Source organism: Bidens hawaiensis, unplaced genomic scaffold (assembly GCF_021521415.1).
Source record: "Bidens hawaiensis isolate Kalapana, Puna unplaced genomic scaffold, B.hawaiensis_p1.1 tig00027337_1, whole genome shotgun sequence".
In the NCBI taxonomy this organism is placed as follows: Eukaryota; Viridiplantae; Streptophyta; class Magnoliopsida; order Asterales; family Asteraceae; genus Bidens; species Bidens hawaiensis.
This window is the reverse complement of record NW_027494427.1, coordinates 130189-146218: the sequence shown is the minus strand read 5'-3', so window position 1 is coordinate 146218 and position 16030 is coordinate 130189.

The following is a 16030-nucleotide window of genomic DNA, read 5'->3' as shown; positions in this document are numbered from 1 at the left end:
TTTATGCTTTAGTGATATTCTTTATTTTAACTAATCGTCTTTCTTTCTTTTGTTATTTATTTTTTGTCTCAGCACGTTTCATAGTTTACAAATATGTCACAAAATATATTTTTGTTTTATCCCACAAATTTTTTCCGCTTTTAACTTTGGTCTCCTATACTTTTCATCTTTTACAATTTTTTGTTTAATGTTTCGGTCTAAATTTAATGAGTTAACACGCTGCAACGTGTGTGTGTAGTTCAACGTTTTTATGTCTAATTTTTCCCCGTTTAACAGTCCATCTCAATGCATAGATGTTAAGTTGATTTGGTTCTTTTTTCTTATACTTTACGTTTCGGTCTAATTTTTGTGTGTTCACACGACGCAACGAGCGTGTGTGGTTCAACATTTTTACGCCTACTTTTTTGTTCGTTTCTTATTGGTTAACGAAAGTTACTGGCCGCGGGTGCTAATGTCGTTAGTTCCAAATCGCCGTAAAAAAGTTTTTTGCCGAAAAACTCATATTTTTGGGGAAAACATAACATTTCCATCCCAAGTTGAGTTTTCAAGTGGTCTTCAGGTTGAGTTTTTCAGCAAAAAAATGTGATTCTTTAGCCAAAAGAATTTTTCCGGCAACCTACAACTAAGGTTAGCATTCTGTTAGTTGTGAACAAATATGATAAAATGTGAGATTTTTATCAGCCAATTCATTAGTTGGGAACGCCAACGACCAAAAAATAATGGTTGGGATTTATAAAAACCAATACACCTTTTATAAATTATAATGGCAAACGCTTACAAGTTACATATGTGTTTAGATAGAGAGATAACAAACTAGATTAAACACGTCTAAAATAAACAGACCCAAAATTGGTTAGGGCCGACTGCATGTAGCCGCACCTGCTTCTCAATCAAAACCGGTCTAAAGACCTACGAACCTAACAATATATTCTCTTTTTATATGCTTTTAATACGAGTATGTTATTATTATAATAATAATAATAATAATAATAATAATAATAATAATAATAATAATAATAAAATTGATATTCTAATACTACTTATGACGTGTGACGGGAGAATAACAAACGGTCTACAAAGTTTCTTTCAAAATTTCCATTTTAACATTGAAGTTTAGCAAATATTTAAGAATACAAATTAACGTGTTGCACCAGTGCCTAGCAAAAGAACATCATATTTTCGCTAGTCTTGGCAAGCTAAAACAAAGTTACACATAATATTAAAGTAACCATTTTTTATATTATGTAGTAACATCATTTTTGACTTGTGCTTTACATTCATTGTTATGTTGACTGGACTCATTATGGAGTTGCTACTGAGCCCCTGGATCCTCCTACCTCACCGGTGGCTCCTACCATACCTCCTCATACTCATAACCCGCACACCATGTCAATGAAGAAGACAAGAAAAATAGCTTCAACTTTGGCTAAAATTAAAGAGAAATTTCATAACTATAAAATTTATACGGCTGCGAACAATTTAACGCTTTACTTTTAAGTTTTAAGTCTTTGGATGACCCAACGGGATGCATTAATTTGTTTGCTGAAGGGACTAAATAAGGGCAATTCCAATTGAGTAGACACTCAGGTATCTTTGTATAATGACTAGGAATATTATCTTAGTTTCTCATTTACATTAACAAGGATTATAATATTTTCACTTGTATAAGTGACATATCTTATTTTAAGGCTAGACTCCATGATGCCCACTGAAAATATCTTACATATGCGGATTCATTCATGCTTTAGGGAGGGGATAGATGCTCACTGAAATTAGCCCATCAAGCTTAATATGTTAGTGAAATCCAAAAAAAATCCACATGCCTCCCAAGACAAAATTAAGAATGTACAATGGCCTTTAGAAAGCTCAAATGAAAACGGAAAAAATCAAATCAAATTTCTTGTTTTTCTAAATGAACTAGCTATAATATCAACCCTTAAAGCAATAGTATGCATTAATTATTACTTTTCTGCACATATTTTTTATGCACGGGTAAGTGGGTAACTTACGATGGAGTGCATAGGTCTATACAGGGCCGGCTCTGAGAATTGAAAATGTTGGGCTGAAGGCGAAAAATATTTTGGGCCTAAAGTAAATAAGAGTATTTTGTTGGGCTTAAACAATTTAATTTTTAAATTGGCTTTCTTGTTTATGATTTGGGTTGTTTAAAAAACTAATGTATAAATATAGGCTAAAACAAGTTTCAAATGAGGCTAGAACTCAGAACCTTTTGGTTGGGAGTCATACTCCTTTCCAACTAGACCAAGTTAATTATTTTGTAATTGTGTTAAAACATTAAGTATAGATATATTTTTTCATCAAAATACATATAGTTTAGAATAAAAAAGAATTCGGGCCTAGCGAGTAGTCGGGCCTATGGTCGTCGACTACCCTGCCATATGCCATGGCCGGCCTTGGGTCTATACAACTACAAGGCTCCTGAGTCCGGACATAGTGGTTATTCATTCTACATGTTTTTTTCTTTAAGTTGAATTGATTTATGTAATATAGCTTTTAAAACTAAAACTTGCACAATCGACATGTTTTGACCCATGAAACTCGACCTGTTTTGACCCGTTACAACCGAGTGTTTATATCGAACATAATTCCCCCCACTAGTGAAAGTTCCTGGATCCGCCACTGATGTTATAAACAAAATTGATATAAGTGGTTCATGTAATGATAGTTATGTATGTATAAACACACACACACACTAAACGCAAGTGAACAAAGTCAATCGGCTCAGAGTCCTTTAACGTATGCAAGCTTTTCTTAAAGAACCCGTCTTACGCCCACCCGGTAATTATCATCTTTACAATCGTCTCACTAAGCAAGATAGTGATTACCTTTCCAATCGTCTCACTAAGCTAGGTATCTATCATCTCTACAATCGATTAGAAAGGTGATCGATATTTTTAAATTATCTCTGAGGGACGGGGCAGTTATTACCTTTAAAAGAACACTTATAATTTTAATAGGATATTCTCCCCTCTAAGGTATAGTGAATGAAAAATATATTACAATGGATCTATCACACACACTCGTTCTCTTGCTAATATTAGATCATGAGATTAAATATGGATTAATATAATTACCTAAGAATGTTAAAATATGCAAAACATTAGTCGAAACTTCAATCGACTAAAGAGTGAGAAAATTGGTCAAGATATGGATGGTCGATGAAACGTTCATGCCGTGCACCGACTATGGACTATGAGCCGTCATACATAATTCAAAATTGATTTTAACGTTATTATAAGGATTTTAGCATAGTGGAAATAGACATAATCAAGTGATATCAAAGGCAATTTGTCTATTTAGTTTGGTTAAGCCTTACCTCATTTGTGTAATCCAACATCATTTGATTGGATTAGTATTGGAACCGAAAAATCCTTCTTGGGAAGATCTCGTTCAATATTTCTTTTAAAATAAGATTTATAAACCATCCTTATAAATAACAACTACCTGGATGTAGGTAAATCATACATCTATCATAGTTATAAAATGGTTGGTTTTAGTGATATGCAGGTTAAAAAAAAGATGTATTAGTTTTTATTAATCTCAACTCTTATCTTTTGGTCGTTGTCGGTCCTAACAAACGAATTGGTTGATAACGATCCCATCTTTTATTACAATTGTTCTCAACGGTCCGTGACTAACAGAATTTTAACGCCGTTAGTTGCAAGTCACCGGAAAAACGTTTTGGCCGGAACTCACATTTTTTTTCTGAAAAACTTAACATTTTCGTCCCAAACATCTTTGTAACCTTGTATTGGACCTTTAGGAACCTTTTTATAGTAAAAGCCTCCAACTATTGAGGTCTTCGGAACCCTAGAATCATCGTCGGAATTAGATGGTGGTGCTTAATAATGAAATTGGTACCAGGTATCGAACACGAACACGAACACGCGCACGAACTCAGACTCGTTAATTTGGCTAACACCCAAACACGAATATTATTATTGAGAAACTTCACAAAACTCAATTACCCAATTACAATCTCTAAACCCCAAAGCACATGTATTTATAATCTAACCTATCACGTTTAGACTACAACTAGGATTGCTAAATAATAGGACATAATAATTAAACTAACAATTAAATATAAGCACATTTAATTGTTTATAATTATCCACTCCATATTTAAATCATGTTACTTAACCTTGCACGCCAAGTAACACCTTGAACCGAAATTCCCAACAATCACCCCCGGAATTTAGAACTCGAAACCGATAAGTCTTCAACTCCAAGTAATTCTCGCATCTCCTTGAATTTGATTCTCCCAAGAGCCTTCGTCAAGATATCGGCACATTGCTTAACACCACTAACATGCTCGACGCTTACTTCTTCACGATCAACACATTCTCGAATGTAGTGAAACTGAGATTTAATGTGTTTGGTCCTTCCATGGAAAACCGAATTCTTCACGAGTGTTATTGCTGATGTATTATCGCTACGTAACACCACTGCTTGAATTTCCTTGTCGAATAACTCACTTATCAAGTCTCTTAGCCAAACCGCCTGACACGCGGTTGCGCTTGCCGCCGTGTACTCCGCTTCACACGATGAGAGTGCAACGGTACATTGTTTCTGAGAACACCAAGTTATTGGTGTAGACCCAAGATAAAATACGTGCCCCGTAGTGCTTCTGTCATCGTCTTGGTCAATGTTATGGCTACTATCACCATAAAAACAAACACGTTTTTCCCACGAGTGTAAGAAATACCAAAACCGAGAGTACCTTGAATATAACGAAGAATTTGCTTTATAAGAGTTGCATGAGATTGCTTCGGGCTTTGCATGTACCGGCTTACGACTTCGACCGAATACGCTAAGTCGGGACGAGTTTGTAAAAGGTACCGGAGACACCCGAAAATCTTTCGATATCTCGTAGCATCAAAATCTTCTTTATCTTCAAATTTAGAAACTTTTATACTCGGATCCAGTCTCGCTTTTAATATGCTCCGATCTGTATCCAATATCGTGCGGTTCCGTCTTTCGACAACACCGTTTTGTTTATGTGTATATGGAGCGGTTAAAGGCCGAATAAAACCCTCATTTTCAGAGAATCGATTGAAACCACGAGAAGTAAACTCTCCCCTTCGATCGGATCAAAACGTCTTGATTTTCTCACTATTTTCCGCTTCTACCATGACTTTAAATCGCTTGAAGGTATCAAACGCTTCATTTTTTCCTTCAACAAAAAAGTCCACATGAAACGTGAAAAATCATCTATCAAGACGAACACGTACCTATTTCTGGCTATGGTACTATGAGTAATGGGCCCGCTGTAAGGCCCCGTTACCGGTAGCCCTACTTTCGTGTTGGATTTACTCATAAACGCAGTTCTAAATATCAGAGTTAATTAAAACATTCGCGGAATATAAAAGCTTTCATAAAACATTTCATAACAAAACACCTCTTGTCTTAAAACAACATCTGGTCTTTCAAAATAAACAAAACATTAAACTTAAACGTCTTGCGTCTTCCGATGCCAGCCCCTTATTCAGTGCCACGTGTCTCCTCACGCGAGCTGCCTCATCCTACTCACCTGCGTGCATACTAAAAGTCAGCTACGCTGAGTGAGTTCTAGTTAATCACATAATCATACAATACCTTCTTACATTTCATACTTAACCTCTTAACTTTCTTACATACACACGTAAGTGCATATACTTTCATTCTTACCTTCATACTTCCTTTACATACATAATCATACGTTTTAAAGAGCCTTTCGCCCTATAACCTCACAGATATTATAAGGGTCTGGTCCCTAACATCACAGATATTATAAGGGTCTGGTCCCTAACATCACAGATATTATTAGGGTCTGGTCCCTAACATCACAGATATTAGTAGGGTCTGGTCCCTTTGTTTCGTGTAACTGTACCGTACCTGTTCATACATACTTTCCTTAACAATACATGCAATCTCCGAAGAGTGTTCACGTACCATCATCATAACATACATACATACATTATGCATACATCATATATTCATACATACATCCTATCTTTCATCATACTTATCAATCATATCTTAACTACCACCTGACGGTACATGCAATATCCGAAGATCGTTCACGCACCGTCAAACAATCATCATACATAAATCATACAAGGCATACACTTACCACTTAAGATAAGTGTATTAACTATCACATCGAGTATGCACACAGCCCCGAAAACATAACAAGGAAGTGGGGCTAGAAACTCACCTCAAGGCGGTTGCGTTCACCGTTTACGGTTATCCCCTTCTTTAGCTGTGCGCGACTAACTGTATAATAATTATACGTATCAATAACTATCACTACACATATCGTCTTTCTAGTTTAATTATTACCCTCAACGAACGGGGGTCCGGGGGCAGCGCCCCTGGCAGCGGGGTTCTAGGGGCGGCAGCCCCTAGCGGGGTCCAAGGGGCAGAGCCCCTGGCTGGGGTTAAGCTGCCAGGTCAGCTTGGAAAAATTTTATTTTCATTAACTGTCTTATCACATTTTCCATTAGCATTTTGAATCATTGAATAATATGCTACTTAAAAGTTCAAGGGTTTATTTGTAATTAAATCATTCTTTTCTAAGTCCAGGGACCATTCTGTCATTCTGTTAAACTTCTAATTCGTTACTTATCCTTAACGAACTGACTTACCATGACGAACTGGTTCTTGTAACAAATTGGAACCTTTAACGAACTGGACTCTTAACGAATCAGTCCATGTAGCGAACCAGTCCAAGTAGCGAATTGGACCTTCTAATTCGTTATCTACTTTAACGAACTGGTCATAACGAATCAAGGGTGATTCGTCACCCCTTTCCCTTAACGAATTGAACACGAACTGTAATCAGTTCGCTATGTTCCCATGGACGAACTAGCTAGCGAATCACCTTTAATTCGCTATATTCTTATAGCGAACTAGGGTTAGGTCAGGAATGTCAGAACATTCCCTGACATTCCCCCTTAACCTCGTACCAATTTCCGGCACCGCCTTTCCGGCGCCGTCATTGCCGGAAAGCCGCCGGAAAAACGCGATTTCGCCGGAAAAAACGGGTTTTAGCTCGTTTTTCACCGTTTTTCGTCCCGTTCAATCCAGATCTGAGCTAGGGTGACTCCTAAACTCATCATAGGTTCGGTTTATACCCGAATCCACCGGATTTCGTGACTTAAACGGTTTAACGGTGTCGGCTCGTCGTTTCATTATTATATCTAACGGATTTAAGCTCAAACAATAAAATACTATCATTACCTCGGGTCGGTTCTCGGTTTCCTTCTTGATATCGGTTTAGAGAGAGAGAACTAGAGAGAGAATCTTAAGTGTGTGTTTTGGATGGTGTAAGGGATATGTGTAAATGAATTAAATGGAGGATTAATGGTATATATATTTTTGATCATGGGCTTAAGCCCATGGTCTTTCCTTCATTCCTCCATAACCCAAGTCCATAACCCATATCCATTTACCTAACACAAGTCCATCTCGTATTCTATTCAACTAAACCGATAACGACCCGCTATAAAATAAACGAACTTTATTTTATTAATATAACCGAAAGTAGGATGTTACACCCGCACCATGGATCAGTTCCAAGGCTCGGGTTCCTCTAAAAGTCGCCGACTTCAGAAACGGTTTCCTCGTTTGTTTCCCGACTAAGCATGAGTCACAAATTTGATTTTCTTGATCAAATTTTGGCATTCCAACGACCATATTATTTTTCACCATCTGTTTCATAGACTCGAAATTTAGGTGTCCTAGTCTCGCGTGCCAAAGCCAATTCTCGTTATCAATCCAGGCTTGTAAACACACGGGTTTCCCCGTCTTTAACTTAATCGTATAAAGACGATTCTTGGATCGAGTAACCCGCATCAACAATTTTCCTTGATCACCATACATCAACACGTAATCGTCTTTCATACAAATATCACAACCACTTTCCATTGATTGCCCAAGACTAATAATATTACTTTGTAAACTAGGAATATAATAAATGCCGGTCAATAATTGTTGCTCCCCGTTTTACCGACTAGCAATATCGACCATTTCCCGCAAATATCAACATAAGACCCATCTCCGAATTTAACTTTGTCACCAACACGCTTATTTAATTCAGAGAAAAAAAATAAATTACCCGTCATATGGTTGCTCGCACCGTTATCCAAATACCACAAGTCTTGTTCGTTCGAACCACCCTCGTAATCTTTTGGTATAACCTTCTGTTCATTCAAGTACACTTTTTCTTGAACACACTGCACCATATAGAGGGACGAGTCGTTTTCTTTTGCTTCGGCCAAATGTGCTTGCTTCTCTTTCCTTTGTACCAGACACCTCGAAACGAAGTGACCAAATTCATCACAACGAAATCATTGAACTTCCGATTAATCCTTTAGACCCATTCGTTTATCCCCTTCGTTGGACCCTCCTTGTGAACCACGGTTCTGACTCCCACGTCCACCACCACGCCCATTACCACGTCCTCGATTCGAACCTTTCCCGCTCCCCCTACTCGATTCGCGTGAAAACTACTTCGAACTCGAAAAGGATTCAGAATTATTAAACAAAAGTTTACCTTCCTCAGAACGTAACACGTGTCCTTTTATACGCTCCTCATAATCCTTCAACCTCCCGACAACATCCTCAAAACCGACTGTTTTAAGGTCCAGCACTTTCTCGAGGGATGCTACAACTTGGATAAACCGGCTCGGCAGGCTTGTGAAGAATTTCTGGACTAGCTTCCTTTCTTCATACGGTTGTCCAAGTATGGCTGCTTTAGAAGAGATCGCGGTCATTCTCGAGGCGTACTCGTCAATGGTTTTGGTTTCTTTCATCATCATACCGTCAAATTCACGTATTAACGTATGAAGTCTAGCATCCTTCACACGTTCCGCGCCCATATTTCTTGACTTTATGGCATCCCACATCTCTTTTACCAATTTAAAATTACCGATTTGAAGTATCTATTCCTCGAGAATCGACTGAAACAGAAGCGCCTTCGCGATGTTATTTTGCTTCGCGTCATTAGAGCCCGGGTCAATCACATCCCAAACTCCATGAATCCCAAAAATAACCTCCATATGCATATTCCAAATTGTGTAGTTTGTTTTTGTCAAACGCGGACACTGAAATGACCCAGAGATCGTCTCATTTTTCGCTTGGTTCGCGTCACCCATCTTGTTTTACGACTATAAGTCTTTGAAAAATCCTTTGGTGTAACTGATTCAATTTTTCCAGCAAGTCTGGCGCAAGTCCACCTTTCTTTTATTTGCCGATCACATCAATAGGTCCTCTTCAATTGACTGTCGGTCGGAACTCCCTCACGTCGCAGGTTGGTTCCGATTGGAGGTCTTCTATCACAGGTCCTCCTATTTTCTTTGAACGCAGCTGGTATCTTGAACGCCGGTGGGAGTTCTCACGTCACATGCTACTCCGACCTTCAATTACACAGGTCCGACCTTCACGCCAGTTACCAGGTGTGTCGATTAACAACGCTTTGATACCAATTAATGAAATTGGTACCAGGTATCGAACACGAACACGCACACAAACTCAGACTCGTTAATTTGGCTAACACCCAAACACGAATATTATTATTGAGAAACTTCACAAAACTCAGTTACCCAATTACAATCTCTAAACCCCAAAGCACGGGTATTTATAATCTAACTTATCACGTTTAGACTACAACTAGGATTGCTATATAATAGGACATAATAATTATACTAACAATTAAATCTAAGTACATTTAATTGTTTATAATTATCCACTCCATATTTAAATCATGTTACTTAACCTTGCACGCCAAGTAACGCCTTGAACCGAAATTCCCAACACTTAAGTGGTGGTGAGTCAGTTGTTGTTGGTGATGTTCATGTTGAGTGTTTTTCGGCAAATAATGTGACTTTTCCAGCCAAAAGCGTTTTTCCGATGGCGTGCGAGTAATGGCGTTATGATTCTGTTAGTCGCGAACCGTTGGGAACAAATACGTTAAAGATGAGACCTTCAGCAGGCAACTCGTTAGTTGGGACTGATAGCAACCAAAAAATGATGAGTTTTAAAATATAGTTTTAGTGTGCTACCCGTAATAGAGAAAGGAAAGACAAAAAAATGTAAGGTTGGTGAACCGGTTTTATAGAAACATACAAGACATCATAGACACACAAAGACCAGAAGGTAACATTTAATGTAAAGGCCACCAAAATATAAAGATAAACTAAAACCTCCTAAGAGTAAGCTAAGTAAAAAACTATATCATCTCTTAGATGTCATTAACGTTAATCCTACGTCTTCACAATCTCTTACTATTGGCCATTCCCTTAAAAAGGTACAAGTCTCTCAAATCGTGTGTACTCCTCTCATCCCAAGTGAATTTAGGTATGCATCTACTCTTCTTCCTTTAACAGGGAGGGTTTCCACTGCTCTAACCGGTGTCATCTGACTATATCCTTTTCACATACCTAGACCATCTTAAACTTCCTAACCTAATCTTATCCCATATATTAGAAACCCATACTCTTTCCCAATAAACCACATTTCTTATATGGTTCATCGTTCGGTGCCCATGCATCCACCTCAATATCCTCGTTCCGGTACCTCTAGCTGATGTGTATGTGTCTTAGCCCTAGGGTCGTCCTTGAGAAACCTTAATAATTTTGGGGCCTTGTGCGAGAAAAAAAATGGGCCCCTAAACATAAGCTTAATAACTCACATAATTTAGATAAATGATAATTTTAAACGGAACAAAAGGTGTTGGTAGCAAAATGATATAATTTGAACATTTAATGAAACGTTAGGCTCTCCTAGCAATTTTGAAAACAAAGCTATTAATCAACTCTTTGTAATCCATGTTGTCTAATACAATTGTCTCAATACTACAACTATCAATCCATTAAGTTTTTCTCGTGAACTTATGGATAGTAAGTAAAGACTTCACAACTTAATTTTTGAAATACTTCTTTCTGTTGAACAGTCCTCCCAATATTTTTTAAAAACAACATTGTTGATCAAATCTTCAGCAATAAATAAAATTATTGCAAAAAACGTTTACGAGACCAAAATATTGTTTGACTTTGAAAAAAAAACTACTTGGTTTTTAGCTAAAGTCTAGTCGAAATGTTCAGAAGAAAAGAAGTGTGTGTTTTTCATTTTTTTCCAAAGCTAATGAGTATAGGTTATTTGAGTTAGATCAAATATCAAATACAATATCATGATACATGATATAAAAATAGACATTCTTATAAAATATAAACTCAGCCTGCAAACCCTCTGGGTCGGCTCTAGTTAGTCCATCAATCTGTTTTGTATAACATAGCAAGCATAATTAGGGCTGTTCATGAACCGAGCGATCGTTTACACAAACTCGGCTCGTATTGAAACCGAGCGGCTCGGTTTGGTTCGAATATAGGGAAATGAGCATAATATTCTTGCTCGAACTCGCTTGGTTTACAACCGAGCGGCTCGGTTTTGCTAGTTCATGATTTATGAAAAATGGTGACTCCCGTCCACCACTGATTCCAAACCCAGTCCGAAGAAGTGGCATGACCAGAATTAGCGCCATTGTTGCTTCAAGTCCTAGTCATGTTAATCAGTGATGATGTGAGATGATTAATTACATATAAGCGTTCACAAGCTAGTGTCGATTTGAGGGATATGTGGAAGCGAAGTTCGGGCGTTCATAGGTGTCGTATATTCCCCGTTCTTGTAATTGTTTAGCGTTGAATTGAAACAATCAGTCTTCAATTGAGCAGGAGAATTTCTAGGGTTTGTGTTGAGTGGGAACCATAAATGAAACTGATGGATAGGGGAAAACCAATATATTCAGGGACCAAAACCTATGCAAAGTAAAATACATTCAGGGACCAAAGCAAAACCTTTTAAAAAATAAAGGACTAAATGTAAGGTGTATATCATTAATTTGAATTTAAGTAGAAGATAGTAATTATGTATTTGTATATATAATTATATAGCAAATAAATTAAAAATATTCGAGCCAAACCAAACCAAGCAGATCTTTGCTCGTTGCTTGACTCGTTTGGAAACCGAACCAAGCAGAGCGACTCATTTACAATCGAGCGAAAAAACGAGCGAGCAAATTCTGAGTAAACGGCGAACGAGTTCGAACGACGAGCGGTTTGGATGGACCTAAGTATAATAGGGCTCCCACTTGTAATACCCAAAAATTTAAGTTTTACAAAATATGACATATTAATGTTTATATAATAATAATAAGAAGAAGAAGAACCTTGATGAGTTCACATGGTATAGCACATGTGATTATTTAAAACTTCAATCATCATCTAGATCAATTTGTTTACAATTCAAACGTGCCAGATAATTTAATAAATAAAGATAAATATGTTCTCTTAATATTATCATATTTTGTTCTTATGAACTTCCGAACTCTCAGCTCGTCATCATCTTATTCAAACATTGCCATATCTTCTTCTCAATTGGGATAACTCCAAAACAACTACACCCGTTATAAATTCCCAACGAATTTCATTAATCCTTTACATCTGCTCTCACACCTCCGCGTGAACGACTCCGCTGCTGCTACACTTTGGCAGCCGGCGACACCACCGCCAACCATCACTTCCCTCCAATCTAGTTGTTACTGTTCGCGACACTAGTTCAAATTCCGACGTTGCGCCACCACCATCACGCAACGCGTACCGCCACCCTATACCGTCACTGTTGGTTACCATCTGGCATCTTGCTCCGCTTTTCAGCGACCGTCACGCATCCGTGTTCGATTTAGATCCGTTCGGTTTTGTTCGGCTTATGAGGTAACGAATTCGAGCTCACCGTATCTGTTTCGCGACTGTTGGTTAGGTTCCGGCGGCTACAACTATTTTATTTGTTTTTACGTGACTGAATCTAAAAAACAATTTATGAAATTAGTTGAATATATCGCGTGTTCCTTGTCTAAATACATATTATAGACATGAAAAGCTTTCCTTTAATATATACATGTTTTAATAACGTGGGCCATGTATATGTTGCAGGAGTTTGATAAGTGTTTAAATTTGTTGTGCAATGGCTCTCATGCTTCTTCAAAGTAAATAATAAAATTAAAAAGTATTCATACAATTGGTTCTCCTATCTTTACAACTATATGAGATAAGTGATATAGTATTTTTATAATCCAATAATTACTGGTCTAGTTGTATACAAACATATTGATATGTATTGTTTTCATTCAACAAAATAATAATAATTATTACTAATTATTTGGTTTTTAAGAAAACATGTTAGTCTTATGAGGATCGTAGATAACTTTGAAAAGATATATGTTAAAAGTATAAAGTCTGTGTCGCCAGAACATCATCCAACCAACAAAATGGGCAGCGCAACTAAGCTAAGCAAACCTGACTTGATAGTAATTAAATTGTAGGTGCTCTTTGTCATTAACAGCGAATTTAGTCATTTTTCTTTGCTTGCTAAACTAAGGTACGGATTCTGATTTTTTTCACTCATAGTATTGGTTCTAGTCCATTTTATATTCGATGCCCGTCACTTCGTAGTGCGGATTTTTGTTATCTGTCAGTTACAGATCTTGTTCGGTATTCGTATGATATATTTATATTAATTTTGTAGCATGCAATAGTTTATTTATTTTGTACTCATTATTGCATGTTCCATTAGTAGCATTTTTCGTTGCATAATTATATGAAATTAGCGTTTGTACTCTGTCACCCGAGCATGTCTGAAATGTCATATGGGCGTCAACGGCATGCACTTATCATGACAGTGCGTAATAAATGTTCACGGCGTCTCTAGCTTGTGCTTTCGTAGCACTTTGGCCCCTAGAGGCGGATAGATCGATCTTAGCTCTGAGTTTGCGTTTGTTATGTGGGATGGAATAATGGGTGTACGCCACGCTCACCGTCTCATAGGTGCATGGACTAGCTAGCTGTGTACCAGTCTGTTCTGTTTTGGCTCGTGGGTGCTTCCGTTTCACGTGACCTTGTTTTTTTTATATGTGTAGTCACGTGGTTTGATGTGTGTATATGTTGTGATATGTTTCTGATATGCTTATGTACGCGTTTGATTACGTTCTGGCCAAGTGTCGGATCATACCTCCGAATTTTACTAAGTATATGTTTCGGTAAAAAGTTTGGTTTCGATTTTGAATTGAAGTCCGTATATTTATTTTCTTACGTATGTCTTTACCTATACTATTGTTCTTTCCGTTACTGAACAATTTTTGGCTCATCCGTATTTTCTTGTTTTGTTTTTCTTATTTTGTTTTAGGTAATACGGGACTCGAGGAAATTAATGATGAGAGAGAATAATTAAGTTCAAGCTTTTATTTGAGTAAATATAATTTGACTTAGGCTTATTCGAATTTTGTTATGATATCTGTAATGGTGACACGTCAGCCCGTTCCGGGTTTGGATGTTAGCCATTACGTCGCTTTCAACCCATGCATTTAAACCATGTTGTACAATTGTCTTCATGTGTAACATCTCCAAAATTTCGATCCAAATTTGACAACTAAGTAAAGTTGAAGGATCAAAATAATTTCCTGAAATAAGTGTTGAAAAATTTTAAATAAAGTTACCATATGTTAAGGATATGGGATAAAGAAATTCCATCTCACATTGAAAGATGTAAGAAAGTGAAAGCATTTCACATGGGTATAAATAAGGAAATTAAAACCCATCCCACATGGAAAGTGGTAAAAAAATGGAAGCTCTTTATAAGGAAGAGATTTTCCATAATAATATTCTTATATGCCTAGCATGCACCCAGTGGTCCTAGGAGAGGGTGCGAAGCACCCGATGCGCACGGGCACGGGCTCGGGCGAAGGGCGATGGGCACAATGTGGCGCTTTGATGGCCCACTTTGCACTTCACACGCTTGAGAGCCGCCTTAGTATTTTTGGATAATGAGAGTTAGGCATAGAAGTGACAAGCTATCAAAGACAAAGGACTGAAAATGAAAAATGGTATATAGGGACCCATCGCTCTACGCGATGAGTCCAAGAACACGGCCATCGCGGTACGCGATGACCCGTGATGACTCAGGGACACGTGTCACCCTCTGGTGACACGTGGCGCAGGGAAGGACACGTGTCAGGCCATGTGGCGCCCATGCAAAAATGGTGGCGTCGCGGTACACGACGGCCAAGGAAGAGGACCCATCGCGTACCGCGATGGGACCCAAAATCAGCCTATAAAAGGGGGTGAACGGCATCTCATTTTCTCACACCAAACTTTCTCTCTCTAGATTCTCTCTCTAGAAATTACCCTCTCTACCTCGGTTTCCGTGCCGATCCGACAATCGTTACCTCGTAATCCGAGCCGTACACCAACAATACCTCGAAGTTCATGCCACACAAGAATAACCCGACAATCTATCTCGAAGTACGTGCACGATACGACAAACACCATATGTCGCCTCGTTTTGTGTGCCAAGCATCGTAGTGTGTGCCAAGCTCTGCAGTTCCAACAGTCTAAAGCTCTAGAACGCGATAGAGAGTGGAAGTGCTGCTCGATCAATCTTAGTAATAGAACTTCGAATACCCGTGTAAGGTAGGGTTCTGCCTAAGTCATTATTTTATTATTATATTATATGGCTTAGACCACAGTCAGGGGTATAATCCAAACCTTCATCATAATTATGTTTACATAAGCTTTAAGCATACAAAGGATTATAGTAATGTTTCTTTATAAATAAGAAACACATGATTTTTCATTCATAAGGATATAGTCAGAATATAGTTTCTTCACAATTAAGAAACATAGCATTTTATATTCATGGAATATAATTATAATAATGTTTCTTTATGATTAAAAAACATAAGATTTTACATTCAATACTGGCGGTCAATGAATGTTTCTTCTTGAAGAAGAAACTCAGCATATGATTTGGTAAATAAATAAAAAGACTATATGTCTCAATATTTTATTCAAACAAATGATCAATCAATGTTTAAAGCTATTTAAACCAGACTAAAGGTCTACATCCGGATCAAGAGACGATCCAGATATTTATATACCTATTTTATTATAGGTTAATCATCAATCAATCAATCAGCCAA